Below are 18754 nucleotides of genomic sequence, written 5' to 3'. Positions count from 1 at the left end.
ATGATACGGTGGTTCTCTAGCACACTTGCCTATATTAGGCAGCACTGATTCTATTTTTAGATACCAAAAAGGAGGGATTGACTCAGGGAGTCATTCCCAATTTTTGCTTTTGCGCCCCTGGCTGATCGGCCAGGGGCACTTATGACAGCAGCTAATGGTACAAAACGATGGAAGGTGCAATATGGCTAGTAACCAATCTTGGCTTTTGCGCCCCTGGCTGATTGGCCAGGGGCACTAGCAGCAAATGGTACAAGAGGACTGGTAGCCATGATCATCCTCAGTTCCAATTTATGGAAGGGTTTGGATGGTGCAATATGGCTAGTAACCATCTCTGCTGTCATGCAAAAGCAAAAGCATGCTTCTGTGTAGCGCTGCTGAATCGCCTCTGTGAGCGGCATCTAGTACACATACGGTGAGAGTCACAAACGGCAAAACAAGCTCCATGATTGCCATGCTATGGCATCTGCCAGGGCAATCCAGGGGAAAAAGTCGCGAAATGCTTGTCTGCCGTTGCTTTCCCAGACGAAGGAGTGACTGACGACATTTACCCAGAACCACCCGCGACAATGATTTTTGCCCCATCAGGCACTGGGATCTCAACCCGGAAGTTCCAAGGGGCGGGGGAGGCTGCGGGAACTATGGGATAGCTAGGGAATAGCTACCCACAGTGCAACGCTCCAGAAATCGACGCTAGCCACGGACCATGGACGCACACCACCGATTTAATGTGTTTAGTGTGGCCGCGCGCACTCGATTTTATAAAATCTGTTTTACAAAACCGGTTTATGCAAATTCGGAATAGTCCCGTAGTGTAGACGTACCCTCTGTATAGATGTAGTTGTGAAATCCTCACTACTGTATTGTTTTGTAGGTTTCTTTGCATGGTCTCTGTCTGGTTCTGTGATTGTTTCTGTCTGCTGTATCGTTAATTTTGTTGGGTGTAAACCAATTAAGGTGGTGGGATATAATTGGTTAAATAACCATGGTACAGTATGATAGGATTGGTTAGTTAAATTTCAGTAAAATGATTGGTTAAGGTATAGCTAAGCAGAACTCAAGTTTTACTAAATAGTCTGCAGTCAATCAGGAAGTGTAGGGGGGAAATGGGAACAGGGTGGATGGGGGAATTTGGATCATGTTTTACTAAAGGGGGGAATGGGAACAGGGGATGGGAACAGGAACAGAAACAGGGACACAGGCAAGGCTCTGTGGTATCAGAGCTGGGAAGGAGGACACTAAGGAAGGAAACTGGAATCATGCTTGCTAGAAGTTTACCCCAATAAACATCGAATTGTTTGCACCTTTGGACTTGGGGTATTGTTTCTCTGTGTTCATGCGAGAAGGACCAGAGAAGTGAGAGGGTGAAGGAATACGTCTCCTAACATCTTGGTGCCGGTGACTCGGATGCATCGCATCGGATAGGTGAGTGGCAGCCTGTTAGTCCCCGTCCCCAACAGTCCGCGCAGCTGCTTGGAGGGGGTATAGCGAACGCTCGTGATGGTAGTTGCGGGTTCTGACAAGCCAGGGTAAAGGATTTTTTAAATAAATGGATAAGGAAGAACCAGGGCCCATACCAGGTGCAGGGGTCAGCCTGGGCTGAGATTGAAAAGGAAATGGGGGAAGCATTAGGGGACCCAGAGGGATGGGGGGTGGCTGAGGAGCCCCCCCCCTTTGGTATATGGGTAGTGGAAGAAGGTCCCTGCCCCTGGGGACTGGATGCCTTCCAGGGAAAGGAGGCACTTCAGTCCACTTGTGAGAGGTTTGGAGTAAGTGCAGCAGTATGGGAAGCTGCCAGTAATCTTTCAAGTTTGGTACTGTTTCAGTAGGGGCTGCTGAAGGGTTGTAAATTAGTTAGGGTGGTTAAAGATGATTTGACACAACAGGGTTTAGAGTCAGAAGCACAGTTAACAGACCACCTTTAGAGACAGGAGCTGGGACTTGGTCCTGGGGAAGTGAAGGAAAAAGGTTTCAATGTGGAAAATGGCAGGGTTTGCAGGAACAGGTAACAACCGCCACTCTTCTCCCAAAGCCAGAATGAGAACCTGGGGGTCAGGGTTCCCAGCTATTCCAAGCTGGGGAGCCTACTCTTGGTTCAGAGCTAACTATATCTCTTTCTTCCTTCTTTCCCTCAGTTTACTTAATTTGCTGCTGGTAGCCTGTACTTTAAACTGACCTAACAGGCTTAATTGGTTTCTTTCCGCCTTTTGCCCCTCCTCTCCCCCTGCCTTTTCACACTTTTGTTTTTCTGAAGCTTTAATGGAGGGTACTTTGGATACTGACGTGAAATTTTTTGGGGTTTTTTTTGTTTTGTTTTGTTTTGTTTTGTTTGGGACAAAGTATGACGAAGGTTTGCTGTATTCCACTGGAATATTTGAAGTAAAAGATCCATGGGCAACCATGGAGACAAATGTTTTACTGCCTTTTGAACAGTCTCAAGGTAAAGACAGCACAGGTTACGGCAGCTGTGTGGCAATAATCGTACTTGGTGGCTGAGTTATTAGGGACAAAGTGCACCACCTTAAAGAACTAAATGTAGGAGTAAGTGGTTTAAAGAAGTAAGTGGAAAAGTTACAAATACCTTTTGCAAAAAGTGATAATACAGGGCTTGGAGGAAAGTAAGCATTTGGGAGGTGTGAAAATGGTACAGGTAAGAGATGTGAAGATGTTAAAGGTGACAGTTGCGGTGTTACAAGAAGCAAGTTTTTGGTTTAATAATAGAACCCAGTTATATAAATGTAACTGTATGTGCAGCTCCGTGCAGTCATATTGGATGGAAGCTTGGTAATTAAATTGTATCGGGGGTCAGGTAGAGTGGTTACTACCACTAAGATGCTTCTGTCTCCAGAAGCCTTTACAGGTATTTTGAGGGGGGATGGGCCCTTTTCCCACAGAAATGGTCTATAGGGGACGGCTGCAGGCAGCAGACGGAGGATTAATCTGATCAAAATTATTTGACTAGTGGATAATTTAATCAAAATCACTAAAGGAATGTCAGGGGTTTCTAGTGGAACTTAACTTGGCTGCCCCGGCTGTCTCTAGTTGTACAAAATGGGAGTGTAATCGGCAGGGGAGGCTCTAGACATTTCGCTGCCCCAAGCACGGCGGCATGCTGCGGGGGGTGCTCTGCCGGTCTCCGGTCCCGTGGCTATGGTGGACCTCCCGCAGGCGTGCCTGCGGAGGGTCCGCTGGTCCAGCGGCTCCACCGGCTGTGTGGGACCAGCGGACCCTCCGCAGGCACGCCTGCAGGAGGTCCAGCGGAGCCGCCTACCACCCTCCCGGCGACTGGCAGAGCACCTCCCGCGGCATGCTGCCCCAAGCACATGCTTGGCGTGCTGGGGTCTGGAGCCGCCCCTGGTAATCGGGGTACAGTTGTGTAAAAAGAGTAATCACAGTGCAAGGGATGTTAGACCAAATAGAATTGTGTGCGCACAGGAAAAGGAAAAGGAGAGCAATGATTGGCACACTGAGCCTTGGGGTGGCTCTGGGGGATCTGACTGTCACTTTGGGAGTGCATAAAAACTCTGTGGGCATGGGGAGGCAGTCACACCTTGTGTAAAATTAATATGGCTGATATAATGGAGGTTAAATGATTTCCCAGGACATGTGCAGTGTATATTGGAGAAGGGGTAAAAGAAATGCAAACAAAACATGGTACTTCATTAAAATCCTGTTAGGGCTCCAACAGGAGCCACAATAGATTGTGCTTTCTTTTTCAGATCTGTGTGTGTTTTGGAGCAGGAAATGAAAGTGAAAAGTAATCAGAACTCTGGAGGAAGTGGAACCTGTCCCTTTTAAAACAGTCTCTGAGCTGCTGATGCTTTGGATCCAGAGGCAAGCCAAGAAAGCCTCTGTGTGAATGCAAATTACCTAGCTGATGGGGGAGGGAAGGAGGAAACTGCCCATAAGTAGCAGCACAAAGCACCTGTAAATAATAAATACATCTGGTCAGCAAACAAGCTACTAGAATACTGAGATTATGGCCCTCCAGAAAAGGGCCCTGACATCCCCCTCAACCCCCTAACCTGCCCTGTCCCTGGGTCCCTTCAACCCCCCCCCATCCACCCCATCCCCCAGTCCTGCCCAGTTCCCGTGGGCACCCCTCAGCCCCCATCCCCTCCCCTTCCTGCTCCCTGCTCTCTAGGGTCCCGACATCCCCCTCAGCCCCTAACCTGCCCTGTCCCTGGGTCCCTTCAGCCACCGCATCCACCCCTTCCCCCCCAGACCTGCCCTGCCCCTGTGGGGACCCCTCAGTCCTGCTCCCCAAACTTCCTCTAGTTCACCCCCCAGCCTCCCCCTCATCCCCAGCACCCCTCTCCCCCACCCTGTCCTCTCTCTGTGGCCTTTCACTTTGTCCTGCCAATGTGCTGCCTCCCCCAGCGTCATCATCCCACCCCACCCCCATCAACTCCAACCCATTTCTCCAGGGCTGGGCCCCATGTCCCTGTCACCCCACGGCCCCGTCCATCCCCAGTGTGTGAGTCCCTCATCTCCACTCTCTGCTCCCCCCAACCTGCCAGGGTCCCCTTTTCAGCCCTCGTGGGGCCCTCCAACCCGCCCCACCCATCCTCTCTGGGGTCGCTAAATCCCCCATTCCCACAGTGCACCTTGGTAACCCTACCCTCCTCTACCCCTAATCTCCCTAGTCCCTTACCTTGGGTCCTCCTGGACACCCAACCCCACAGTCCGGCCCCCCACATATATCCCAGTCACTCATTCACACACTGAGACAGTCCCTCGGGGTCCCCACTGCCCACCAAACTTCTCCATCCGTGAGCCCGGGGAAGCGGGGGCAAGCTCCCAGTTTGGCTGGGCTTGGTGTGGGTGTGTGTGCTGGGCTCACAAAGGCATTTTGCTCCCTTGGGGTGGGGTGTGGTTTTTGGCCAAAGGTGACACAGTTTGGTAGCCCTGTGGATGCCATGTGGTGTCTGGAATGGGGCGTGTGTGTTTCCACGATGCCCCTTCCCCTCTGCCTGCAAAGCTGAGGACAGACAGGTCTGAGGAGCAAAGCAGGAGTTCTGGGAAGGAGAAGAGCAATATGAAGATGGAGTCTAAGATGAGACCAGGTTACTTGGACTAACAGAGACTTGGTGGGATAACTCACATGACTGGAGTACTGTCATGGATGGATATAAACTGTTCAGGAAGGACAAGCAGGGCAAAAATGGTGGGGGAGTTGCATTGTATGTAAGAGAGCAGTATGACTGCTCAGAGCTCCGGTACGAAACTGCAGAAAAACCTGAGAGTCTCTGGATTAAGTTTAGAAGTGTAACAATGGTGATGTCATGGTGGGAGTCTGCTATAGACCACCAGACCAGGGGGATGAGGTGGACGAGGCTTTCTTCCGGCAACTAGCAGAAGTTACTAGATCGCAGGCCCTTGTTCTCATGGGAGACTTTAATCACCCTGATATCTGCTGGGAGAGCAATATAGTGGTGCACAGACAACCCAGGAAGTTTTTGAAAAGTGTAGGGGACAATTTCCTGGTGCAAGTGCTGTAGGAACCAACTAGGGGCAGAGCTGTTCTTGATCTGCTGTTCACAAACAGAGAAAAGTTAGTAGGGGAAGCAAAAGTGAATGAGAACCTGGGATGCAGTGACCATGAGATGGTCGAGTTCAGGATCCTGACACAAGGAAAAAAGGAGAGCAGCAGAATACAGACCCTGGACTTCAGAAAAGCAGACTTTGACTCCCTCAGGAAGCTGATGGGCAGGATCCCCTGGGAGAATAACATGAGCGGGAGAGGAGTCCAGGAGAGCTGTATTTTAAAGAATCCTTATTGAGATTGCAGGAAAAAAACATCCCGATCTGTAGAAAGAATAGTAAATATGGCAGGCAACCAGCTTGGCTTAACAGTGAAATCCTTGCTGATCTTAAACGCAAAAAAGAAGCTTACAAGAAGTGGAAGATTGGACAATTGACCAGGGAGGAGTATAAAAATATTGCTCAGGCATGTAGGAGTGAAATCAGGAAGTCCAAATCACACTTGAGTTGCAACTAGCAAGGGATGTTAAGAGTAACAAGAAGGGTTTCTTCAGATATGTTAGCAACAAGAAGAAAGTCAAGGAAAGTGTGGGCCCCTTCCTGAATGAGGGAGGCAACCTAGTTGCAGAGGATGTGGAAAAAGCTAATGTACTGAATGATTTTTTTGCCTCTGTCTTCACAAACAAGGTCAACTCCCAGACTGCTGCACTGGGCAGCACAGTATGGAGAGAAGGTGGCCAGCCCTCTGTGGAGAAAGAAGTGGTTCAGGACGATTTAGAAAAATTGGACGAACGCAAGTCCAAGGGGCTGGATGCGCTGCATCCAAGGGTGCTAAAGGAGTTGCTGGATGTGATTGCAGAGCCATTGGCCATTATCTTTGAAAACTCATGGTGAATGGGGGAGGTCCTGGATGACTGGAAAAAGGCTACTGTAGTGCCCATCTTTAAAAAAGGGAAGGAGGAGGATCCAGGGAACTACAGGCCAGTCAGCCTCACCTCAGTCCCTGGAAAAATCATGGAGAAGGTCCTCAAGGAATCAATTCTGAAGCAATTAGAGGTGAGGAAAGTGATCAGGAACAGTCAGAATGGATTCACCAAGGGTAAGTCATGCCTGACTAACCTAATTGCCTTCTATGAGGAGATAACTGGGTCTGTGGATGAGGGGAAAGCAGTGGATGTGTTATTCCTTGACTCTAGCAAAGCTTTTGATATGGTCTCCCACAGTATTCTTGCCAGCAAGTTAAAGAAGTATGGGCTGGATGATTGGACTATAAGGTGGATAGAAAGCTGGCTAGATTGTCAGGCTCAACAGGTAGTGATCAACAGCTCCATGTGTAGTTGGCAGCCCATTTCAAGTGAAGTGCCCCAAGGGTCAGTCCTGGGGCCGGTTTTGTTCAATATCTTCATTAACGATCTGGAGGATGGCGTGGACTGCACTCTCAGCAAGTTTGCTGATGACACTAAACTTGGAGGAGTGGTAGATACGGTGGAGGGTAGGGATAGGATACAGAGGGACCTAGATAAATAAACCTGATGAGGTTCAACAAGGAGAAGTGCAGAGTCCTGCACTTAGGACGGAAGAATCCCATTCACTGTTACAGACTAGAGACCGAATGGCTAGGAAGCAGTCCTGCAGAAAAGGATATGAGGATATCCTCATATCCAGTTCTGCAGAAAAGGATATGAGGATATGAGTCGACAGTGTGGCCTTGTTGCCAAGAAGGCTAACGGCATTTTGGGCTGTATAAATAGGGGCATTGCCAGCAGATCGAGGGATGTGATCATTCCCCTCTATTTGACATTGGTGAGGCGTCATCTGGAGTACTGTGTCCAGTTTTGGGCCCCACACTACAAGAAGGATGTGAAAAAATTGGAAAGAGTCCAGCGGAGGGCAACAAAAATGATTAGGGGACTGGAGCACATGACTTATGAGGAGAGGCTGAGGGAACTGGGATTGTTTAGTCTACAGAAGAGATGAATGAGGGGGGATTTGATAGCTCCTTTCAACTACCTGAAACGGGGTTCCAGAGAGGATGGATCTAGACTGTTCTCAGTGGTACCAGATGATAGAACGAAGAGTAATGGTCTCAAGTTGCAGAGGGGGAGATTTAGGTTGCATATTAGGAAAAACTTTTTCACTAGGAGGGTGGTGAAGCACTGGAATGGGTTACCTAGGGAGGTGGTGGAATCTCCTTCCTTAGAGGTTTTTAAGGTCAGGCTTGACAAAGCCCTGGCTGGGATGATTTAGTTGGGAATTGGTCCTGCTTTGAGCAGGGGGTTGGGCTAGATACCTCCTGAGGTCCCTTCCAACCATGATATTCTATGATTCTATGACTTCTGTGGGAGGAGGCATGCTGGACAGTGCCAAGAATTGGGGAGACAACCAGGTGTGAGCCCAGGGTGCAGAGAGAGCTGGGGGAGTCTGTAACACTTCCCTGTCCACTCCCACAGATGGAGTCCAAGAGAGATAGGAAGGAGAGGACGAGAGCCCCAGTACTAAAGAAAAATAAGGTGCATCCTAGCTGGACCTGGGGCTCTGTGGGGTTAAGACCAGTGGAAGGGACAAGAGTCTCTTGTGCAGAGCGAGTATGTTGGGTGCAGGAGCAGTGGGGTGCTTTCCAATTGTAGCTGTGACAACATCATGCAAATGGGGTTCAGGGTAGAGCCCTGGGGTGTGGGTGATGCGAGAAGGAGAGCCTAGCCATCATGGCAGATTGTGATGATAACTTTTGTTTTTCCTTCTTGTGTTGTGTTTGGCACCAAGGGGAAAGAAGTGTGGGGGTGGAGAGGGAGGGGAAGAGGGGAAAGAGTCCAGCCCAGTGGTGAGATGGAAAATGAGTGAGAGCAGAAGCGTTGTTGATGCCAGGCAAGACAATCACCAGTGAAATCATGCTGCCCGAGCATTGTGAGATTTTCCCAGGGCCCCCCAAGTTGCCCGAGGCCCCTGGGCATGGGCCCACTGTGCGTTAAGCCGCCACTGCAATGGCTGCAGGGCTCAGGATACCGCTTCCCAGCATACCTGGAATGCCAGGTGGAGACGGAATACGCGGGGAGCTACCACCAGAGCCAATCAGAAGCCAGCGCTCAGAGACAAAGGGGTTGGTTTCCATTCGGTTGTTGGCTGTTGGTGAAGTGGAGCGGAGGGAGACGCGTCACAGCCTGGGAGGTGCCCATTGACACTGAGACCGAAGACCTGGTAAGAATCCCCATGTTTGCTTGTTTTCCTTGTGAATTTCAAGCCAGCCAAGGAGCACAGGGCAGCATCAGCCCCTAGAGAACTGATACTCAACTCCCATTCTGCTGCGCAGGGGCTGGGAGGGAGCTGGTTGTGGGGGGTCGGGCCCCTTGTCAATGCTGTGATTGTTGATGGGTTACTAGTCTAGTTGCTTCTGTTCTTTCCTTAGCCCCAGGCCTTTCTTCCCTCTGCCCAATAAGCTCCCTCACTTGTTGTGTTGTTACTGGGGGATTGTGATAGATTTGTACCCTTGTGCCTGGACGACAATCCTAGCCTGTTATTGGGCACGAAACACTTCCCCAGGGCACAGCAGCCCTTGTGACTCAGGTGCTAGGAGGGGCCCCTGGGGTGGAGTCAGCAGGGGCCAAGAGAGTCCTGCACTTCGGACAGAAGAATCCCATGCACCATTACAGGCTGGGAACCGCCTGGCTAAGCAGCAGTTCTGCAAAAAAGGACCTGGGGATTACAGTGGACAAGAAGCTGGATATGAGTCAGCAGTGTGCTCTTGTTGCCAAGAAGGCTAACAGCATATTGGGCTGCATTAGTAGGAGCATTGCCAGCAGATGGAGGGAGGTGATTATTCCCCTCTATTCAGCACTGGTGAGGCCAGATCTGGAGTATTGTGTTCTGTTTTGGGCCCCTCAGTACAGACAGGATGTGGAAAAATTGGAGAGAGTCCAGCGGAGGGTGACGAAAATGATCAGGGGGCTGGGGCACATGGCTTCTGAGGAGAGGCTGAGGGAGCTGGGCTTCTTTAGTCTGCAGAAGAGAAAAGTGAGGCGGGATTTGATAGCAGGTTTCAATTACCTGAAGGGGGGTTCCAAAGAGGATGGAGCTCGGCTGTTCTCAGTGGTGGCAGATGACAGAACAAGGAGCAATGATCTCAAGTTGCAGTGGGGGAGGTCTAGGTTGGATGTTAGGAAACACTATTTCACTAGGAGGGTGGTGAAGCACTGGAATGGGTTCCCTAGGGAGGTGGTGGAATCTCCTTCCTCAGAAGTTTTTAGGGCCCGGCTTGACAAAGCCCTGGCTGGGATGATTTAGTTGGGGTTGGTCCTGCCATGAGCAGGGGGTGGGACTAGATGACTTCCTGAGGTCCCTTCCAACCCTGATATTCTATGATTCTAAGGACCCAGGTTCCATCTCCCCTGAGGCAAAACAGGCCCATTGGTGAGAGGCTTTGTTGCCCCAGACTCACAGCTGCTCCCTGCTCAGTTCCAGGATGGATGTGCTGAGAAGGTATCTCAGGAGGAAGGCTCCGCAGGTGGCCCCGGAGCCAGAGGGGGGCAGCTGCCAGCGTCCCCAGACAGAGAGCTGCCCCTCCATCCGCATGGCATGGGAAGCAGGCCCCGGTCACCCCAGGAGATGGTCCTGCTCGGCCTTGCTCACTGGGAGGAAACCAGCCCCCAGGGCTGGTGCCGAGAGACAACATCCAGGCCGAGATGGAGGTGTCCCAAGTTCAATCTGGGCAGGCAGGACTCAGCCCACGAGAGGAGCCAGGCAACGCAGCTCTGGGTTTGCTTCTGCTGGAAGGTCAGCCCTCAGCCCAGCCGCGTGGACCAGCAGGAGACATCCCCAGGGCAGGAGCTGGGGGATTGCTGCCTCAGCTGCTTAACTGGTGCTGGAGAGGAGAGCAGCCACTCTCTGGAGGCTCCCTGCAACACGGAGGCTGAGTGGTCCTCCAGTGCAGGTGAGGAGACCCCCTGGGCATGGAGGGCAAGGGGCCATTAACACCCAGTCACTCTGTCGCAGTCATTGGGGGGATCCCAGCCCAGGGGTCTGGCCTGAGCCACGTGAGCTCAATGACCTCAGCGGGAGTCACAAAGCCACCCCCTGCAGTGGGGCATGGGGGGAACTGCTAGGAAGTGGGTCCCTGATGCTTTGTAGCAACTCCCAGGGAGGATGGGACAGTGAAGGGCCCATTCTGCCATGGGGCCATAGGGCTGAGGGTCTGTGGGAGCGGCAGTGTGGAGATCTCTCTGCCATGGGGCCCTGGGGCTCAGGAGTCTGTGGGAGGGGCAGTGTGGGGATCTCTCTGCCATGAGGCCCTGGGGCTGAGGGGTCTGTGGGAGGGGCAGTGTGGGGATCTCTCTGCCATGAGGCCCTGGGGCTGAGGGGTCTGTGGGAGGGGCAGTGTGGGGAACTCTCTGCCATGGGGCCCTGGGGTTCAGGAGTCTGTGGGAGGGGCAGTGTAGGGATCTCTCTGCCATAGGGCACGGGAATGAGGGGTCTGTGGGAGAGGCAGTGTGAGGATCTCTCTGCCATGGGGCTCTGGGACTCAGGGGTCTGTGGAAGGGGCAGTGTGGGGATGTCTCTGCCATGGGGGCATAGGGCTGATGGGTCTGTGGGATGGGCAGTGTGGGGATCTCTCTGCCATGGGGCCTGGGGCTGAGGGGTCTGTGGGAGGGGCAGTGTGGGAATCTCTCTGCCATGGGGCCCTGGGGCTCAGGAGTCTGTGGGAGTGGCAGTGTGGGGATCTCTCTGCCATGGGGCCCTGTAGTGGGGGGTCTGTGAGGGGTAGTGTGGGGTTCTCTCTGCCATGGAGCCCTGGGGCTGAGGGGTCTGTGAGAGGGACACTGTGGGGATCTCTCTGCCTTTGGATGCTTACATGGGAGGGAGAAACATTAAATCTGCTCTCCCCATCCCTTGATACCCCTGTCCTTCCTCTTCCCCCCTCCCCAGCAAGAGTTACCCTCTGCCCTTGTCTCTCTGATGCAGAGACCCCCACGGACCAGTCAGAGAAGGACTTTGCCCCTGAGGAAAAGACAGAGGAGGATGAAGACCCTGACACAGAAAGAGAGGAAGAGGAGGAAGAGCTAGAGACAGAGGAGGAGAAGCAGGAAGAGCAAGTCCTGATCACTGAAAAAGAGGAGGAGGTGGAGGAGCTAGTGATAAAAGAGGAGGAGAACATTAGCACGGAGGAGGAGGAAGACCTGGACACAGAGGAGAAGGGGGAGGAGGAAATATCTATAGAAGAGGACAAGGAGGAGGATGAGAACCTGTCTGCAGAAGAGGAGGAAGAGGAGGAGGAGGAAGAGGAGGAGGAGAATGTGTCTGCAGAAAAGGAAGAAGAGGAGGAGGAGGAAGAAAATGTGTCTGCAGAAGAGTAAGAAGAGGAAGAGGAGGAGGAGGGGAATGTGTCTGAAGAGAAGGAAGAGGAGAACCTGACTACGGAAGAGGAAGAGGAGGAGGAGAACTTGTTTGCAGAAGAGGAAGAAGAGGAGGAGGAGGAGGAGGAAGAGAATGTGTCTGCAGCAGAGGAGAGGAGGAGGAAGAGAACTTGTCAGCAGAAGGGGAGGAGGAGGACCTCTGCACAGAAGAGGAAGAGGACTTGATCACTGAGAAGGAGGAGGAAGAAGAAGGTGAAGGAAGAGAAGGACGTGGCCCTGGAGGAGGAACACCTGATCATGGAGCAAAAGGAAGAAGAGAAGGACCTGGCCATGGAGCAGGAAGAGGAGCACCTGCATGTGGAGGAAGAAGAAGAGGATCTGGCCACAGGAGTGGAGCACCTGGCCATGGAGCAGGAGGAATTGGAGGAGGACCTGGCTCCAGAGGGGAAAGAGGAGGACCTGGCCATGGAGAAGAGGCCAGGTCCTCCTCTTTCCCCTCTGGAGCCAGGTCCTCCTCCAATTCCTCCTGCTCCATGGCCAGGTGCTCCACTCCTGTGGCCAGATCCTCTTCCTCTTCCTCCACATGCAGGTGCTCCTCTTCCTGCTCCATGGCCAGGTCCTTCTCTTCTTCCTTTTGCTCCATGATCAGGTGTTCCTCCTCCAGGGCCACAAAGAAGGACAAGGAGGATCTGGGTCAGGAGGAGGAGAAGGGAGAGGACCTGGCAATGGAGGAGGACGAGGATGTGCTGATGCAGGGGGAAGAAGTAGAGAAGGAGGTGGACCTGGCAATGGAGGAGTAGGAGCAAGAGGACCTGGCCAGAGAGGAAGATGAGTAGGAGGAGAACCTGGCCATGGAGAAGGAGCAGGAGGAAGAGGACCTGACCAGAGAGGAGGAGGAGGAGGAAAAGGAGCAGGAGAACCTGGCCACAGAGGAGGAGAGGGAGGATCTGGCCAGAGAGGAGGAAGCGGAGGAGGGGAAGGACCTGGACATGGGAATGGAGCACGTGGTCATGGAGAAGAAAGCAGAAGAGGACGACTTGGATGAGGAGGAGGATGAGGAGGGCAAAACCAAGTCCTCCTCCACCTCCATGGCCAGTTCCTCCTTGCCCAGATGCATAATCCATTCCCACTGCCAGACTCTTGCCCGCGGTGACAATGAAGGAGCAGGAGAACTCCCAGGCTGCACAGTCGGATGTCACGGGGACATCTCTGGGAGCCATTGACAGTGTGTTCTGTTGGGGCCATTTTCCTTCTCTGACCCAGGGGTTCTCTGCTCCCAGAATCTCAGCCAGGGAGGACACCCTGCAGAATATGGCCCCGCAGTTTGGTGATGGGCTGCAGGAGTCACCACGTAGGTGTGCAGCAGCCATAGCACCTGCATTGACCAGGGACCAAAACCTGCAGCCCTCACAGCCCAGGCTGCCCCCATGGATGGCAATGGGAGTGTAGCCTGGGCAACTAGCTGCTGGGCCAGGGCATATAGAGAGGACTCAGAGATGCAGCAAACCAGTGGGCAGAGAAGTGAAGGAAGTAAGGGAAAGAGGAGAGCGAGGAGATCGGGGGAGCTGCTGCAGTCAAGGGACCCCAGCCAGAAGAGAGAAGCTGGGTGGGTTAGACACACAAAGTCCTGCATCTTGGCAGGGGTTAGACTAGATGAACCTTGCCAGAGGCGGCGAGTTATATGGGCCTGTGGTGCCCGGGCTCCAGCAAATTCAGGGCCCCGAGGGGCCCGGCTCCACCAATGTTCAGGGCCGGGTTTCTCCCCCAGCCCGACCTGCCACTCCCACGTGCCACCCCTGCGTGCCTCCCCCGGCCCAGCCAGCCACCCCTGCGCCTCCCGGACTGGCCTGCCACCCCGCCTCCCCCTAGTGTCCCTGCCTGCCCCCTGCATCTCCACACTGTGCTCCCTCACTGGCCGCTGCCACTGCAGGCTACAGGGGAGCGGTGCTGGGGACAGGCTGAGGTGGCTGCTGTGCCTGTGGAAGTACGAGGCGCATGGCAGCCTCCCCGCCCCCACCAGGTGACTCCAAGTCGAATCTGAGGGGAGGGGCTTATCCCAGCTGGACCTCCTGAGAAGCAGCCTGGTGGGGCCTGGGTGAGTATCTTGTCCCTGGGGGGAATCCTCCCCTCTGACCCCCCACCCCAGTCCCAGGGCAGCCTTTCTGCTGCACCCCAAACTCCTCATCCCTGGCCCAGCCCCACACCCTGCACCCCCTCCTGCACCCCAATGCCCTGTCCCAGCCCAGAGCCTGCACCCAGCACTCAAGCCCCTCTCACACCCAGCCCCCAAACCCCTCCTGCACCCCAACCCCTGTCCCATCCCAGACTCGCAACCCAGCCCCCCAAGCCCCCTCCTGCACCCCAACCCCCAGTCCCAGCCCAGACCCTGCACCAAGCACCCAAACTCCCTCCGAGAGCTTGTACCCCCATCAGCACCCCCACCCCCACCCCCAGTCCCAGCCCAGACCCTGCACCCAGAACCCAAACTCCCTCCCAGAGCCTACACCCCAAACCCCCTTCTCCACCCAAACACCCTCCCTGGACCTTGCAGTGCCTTCTAACCTGATGGGTCTATAATTCTTTGATTCTAGCATCTGTCACCGAAAAAGAAGGCCTGGCTTGTCTGGATTTCCTCCGCATCCTCTGCAGTGAAGACAGAAGCAAGGAATTTATTTAGCTTCGCCGCAGTGGCCTGTTCTTCCTGGAGTGCTCCTTTAGCACCGATCGCCTAGTGGCTTTGCTGACTGTTTGGCAGACTTCCTGCATCCCATGTACTTAAACAACCCTTTGCTGTTAGTTGTTGTGCCTTGGCTAGTTGCTCTTCACTTTCATTTTTGGCCTCTGCACTATACTTTTCATTTGACTTGCCAGAGTTTACGCTTCTTTGTCTTTTCCTCACTAGGATTTGACTTGCCAATTGTGAAAGGTGCCTTTTTAATGATCTTACAAAGGCTCTAGCGGCTGCACCAGCGCGAGCCTCTCCTAAACAAGGCCTGCCGTTTTACTTGCACCTGGCAACTACTCCAGCAAGCACTGGAGCTGTTTTGCTGCAAAAACAAACTGGCCTATGGTTCCAAAACTCTCAGTGAGGTGGAGGCGAGGTTTTCAGCTTGCAAACGTGAGATATTTGCCCTGGTATGGTCCCTAACACATTGGGAATATCTAAGTGGCACCGCTCTCATTGTGGTGAGGACATGCCATACTCCAGTAAAATATGTCATCTCTGGAAGAATTAATGAGGGCAGGGTATCCTCACCCCGGCTGGCGGGATGGACTCTAAGTCTGGTCAATCGGTATATTCGTACTGAGAAGATCCCCCCAATACGGGAATCCTTCCCTATGCTCTGATTACCGCAGGAGATGAGCACGAATGTCCGTTGCCAGATCCTGATTTAGACTTACTATCTCCATTCTTCTTAGCAACATCCTGGGAAGAAGTACAAGGAAAAGGGTTAACACTCTGGGCAGTTGATGGGAGTGCTTGTCACCACGAAGGGCATCCTGTTGCAGGGTTTGCTGCAATCCAGGAGGGGACACAGCAAGTGGTTCAGGGTACGGTGAGGCCGCCGTCAGCACAAGCTGCACAATTAATTGCGGTCCTGGCAGTATCGTCTGGGGTAGCCCCTGAGGAAAACATCTGTCTGTGTTCTGCTTCTAGTTGGGTGGTTCAAGCCCTTACTAGCTGGCTTCCCATCTGGAAGAAAAGAGTTGAAAGTAAAAGCCCATACAAAGGGGGTCGGTTCTGGCCACGCTTGACAATCAGGCCAATCAGCTAGCAAAACAAGCTGCTAGGTTAGGATCAGCATATACATGGGATAAGACCCCCATTGCTGCTGCTGTAGTTAAGATGCCGTCTCCAGATGTGTCAGCAGGCCATGGCATCTTGACCCTGCAAAAACAGGATAATGATCTCCATGCCCTTTTAACAGTAGGGAAACATCAAGGATATGTAAGGACAAAAAGGGATTGATTATAGCAACATCACCAAACTGTGAATTACCTGTATTGGTTATGCCAGTAACTCCACAAAAAGAACTAATAACTGTAGCTCATGGCCAGGGACACTATGCTGCGTCCAAAACTTTGGAACGGGTGTCCAAGTGGCGTGGTTGCCTAACATAAAGGAGGAAATACTGGAACAAACCTTTTCTCGATTTGGTATCCCATGAGAAATAGATTCAGACAGAGGACCACACTTTGTGGGTGAAGTCACAAAAGCGTTGTGTGCGGCCTTAAACATCAAACAGCGGTTGCACATAGCTGCTCACCCGCAAAGTCTGTTATTGTCGAGAGGCTAATAGAGCCATGAAAACTGCTCTTAGAAAAGTAATAGATGTGCAAGGAAGGGATTGGGATAGCAAACTCCCATATATCCTAGTGGCCATGCGATCTACTAGAACTGTGTGTGGGTTTTCACCGCACAAGATGCTAACTGGGAGAATTATGCACACCCCTGAACTTTGATGGGTGGGAGGAGTTCCACCAGATGAGTACCAGCCCAGGGTGCAAATAGACTTATACATGTCACAGTTGCTAGACACCATCAGCAGTCTTCAACATCGAGTAGCTCCCCAACTAAAAGGAATAACCAAGTCATTAGTGCTTGGTTAGGCCACATTAATGATGTAGGATGGGAGGTTGGTACAAAGGTAATGTTTAGGTATTATATAGAAAAAGGCCATGTCCTTAGTCCTCGTTGGGTGGGTCCAGTTATCATAACAGACGGAGCAAGTGCCTCTATATCAGGTTCAAATACCAGCAAAGAAGGGGATCAAATTAAAGTGATTCCATAGCAGCCAGTTAAAGGAATGGAAAGGAAATCAACCCATTTAACTGTGCTAATCATATTTTCTCTTCCATTCCTAGATCGACATGACCACCATCATCCTATTCTCTATGTATATAGGTGGCACTGTATTTGTTAAGGTTTGGTTAATTGATTTGGTTGAAGGTGACCATCTGTTCTGTATAACAGGGAGTCATTATGCCACAGAGGATCCCATGGCCACCCTGGATCCTTTGGAACAAAATGACCCCATTTCTGTTTTAATGATCAAGGAAGAACCGTGCTGTGTGCTCAAGTGGGTCAAAGGAAGATCGAACAAGGCAGGTATATTTCAAGCAGTAATTTCAGAAATGTGCCGTAACTATCAGGCTGCACCTGTGGGATGCAGAGAAAAACCAGAAATGTCATGTAAGTGGGAGATAGTAAAACCTCTTTTGGGAATTGTACCAAAGTTAGGGTGCCCGACAGTTCTCAGATTTGCGGTTGCATTAAATTGGAAGTACCTGAGCATGTACCATGGGGTGGGTTTCTGGAAATATATCAGCTCCTTGGGTTCATGAAAGACCTAGTGCCATGTTCAGAATTAGTACTCCAGCACAGTCCTTCCTTCTCGGCTCTCAATGTACTGTTGTATCCACACCTTCTTGCGATAGTTCGTCTATGCAGGGAAATGGTTGTAAAGCAGGAAGAGTCTTTTCATTGTAAAACTTTCTACTGCAGTAAGATCAAGGTTAAATTTTCCCGTAAATAGTTAGAATTGTATAGGGAGGTTTAAAATGAATGTTACAACGGCAGACTCTGGTAAATGGTCTATGGTAGGTCCGTATGGAATAAGAGTATACCAATTTGTTTTGGTTCTTCCTTCTCCTATTCCTAGTTTAACTGGTCCCGTGGTAATTAGGGAAGAAGCAAATCAAACAGTTATTACACATCCCCAGTTTGCAATAAGGAATGTTTTAATCAGCACTACCCCCTCTGTAATACTATGGTTGTATTTGGGTTCAATGCAAATTTTTCACCATGTGACAATTTATTCATCGGGTGGGTCATAATTTGGCAAAGCCACAGGTGTCGGCAGTTGCATCTTTTTAAAGCAGGTGTAACACCGACAAGAGGGGGAAATGTTAATTTCAGTTTACATGTTTGCCGAATTATTCTGTATAAAAGTTAAAATAAGTTCTGTAAATCAAAAGGCCATTTTGTTTTGGTAAAAGGACAAGGTGACCTCCATTGGGGGTCAGGTTCTTGTTCCTCAGTACCTAGAAAAGGCGGGAAAGTGGGAAGAGCAGGAATCTGACCTTGCCCAGCAACAGCTCCCTACAGAGACCAATGAGGGGAGGGGCCAGGGGCACTGGCTCTTGAGCTTTTGAGCTGTCAGAGGTGCAGGTGGCTGCTCTCTCTCCTGGTGCGGTACAATCTTGCCACTGGCTATGGGCCTGCAATAGCTACTTACTAATTAAGTTAGGGTTGTTTGTTTGTTGTTTTGGGAAAGCAAACTTGCGTACACGGACCTGGTCTGATTAGTTAGATCAATCGTGCACTCAGGACGACGCAAAGCGGGTTAGGGTGGGAGTTAAGATACGGATACGTACCTGTCTGTTTCATCTGTCATCCACGGTCAGTGTTCACTACTGGCTTCTCTTTTCTGGATCCTGCACCCCTTTATCGCTGATGTCTGTAAAGATAGAACATCTTGTATTATAAGTGCATGTGTGTGTCTGTGTGTTATTCCGAATCTCCAGAATCATGAATCCATTCCCCTTTCCATTCCTTCCTCTCCCCTTAGCAAATAAAGTGTTGTTGTTTTATTTTATAGTTTTGTGTGTGTGGAGTTCATTAAAGTCAGCTGTGATAGATGGCCTTAAAAGGGGGACTCAGCGGGAGATAAACTGTAAGGCTCCCCAAGATCTTCTGATCAGATCGGCCTGGAGAGATAAAAATCCTTACACTTGTTGAACCTCATCAGATCTCTTTTGGCCCAGTCCTTCTTGAGAGTGGGAAGGGGCTGGGACAGCAGCTTAAAGCCACATCTCCCCAGGGCAGCACAGCACAGTGTGCAGCGCAGGGGACACATTTCAGTTAGTTTCACTTTGTGCAACTTAACCCTGAGGTTCTCAGCCCTGTGAATGAGAATGTGGAATTA

General features: G+C 51.6%; 1 long non-coding RNA gene across 1 annotated transcript; it reads right to left on the bottom strand.

The window, feature by feature from the left end:
* Window positions 1-3779: 3779 nt before the first annotated feature.
* On the bottom strand, window positions 3780-18220 carry LOC120404808. Its single transcript, XR_005598188.1, has 5 exons — window positions 18204-18220; window positions 17115-17269; window positions 15178-15252; window positions 14388-14468; window positions 3780-3922 (listed from the first exon to the last, which is right to left on the bottom strand). It is a non-coding gene; the product is annotated as an uncharacterized LOC120404808 (long non-coding RNA).
* Between the last annotated feature and the right edge of the window lie 534 nt (window positions 18221-18754).

The sequence above is a fragment of the Mauremys reevesii genome, linkage group 4, assembly GCF_016161935.1.
Source record: "Mauremys reevesii isolate NIE-2019 linkage group 4, ASM1616193v1, whole genome shotgun sequence".
In the NCBI taxonomy this organism is placed as follows: Eukaryota; Metazoa; Chordata; order Testudines; family Geoemydidae; genus Mauremys; species Mauremys reevesii.
Note: the sequence above shows the minus strand (reverse complement) of the source record. Positions and strands in the feature narration are given on the sequence as shown.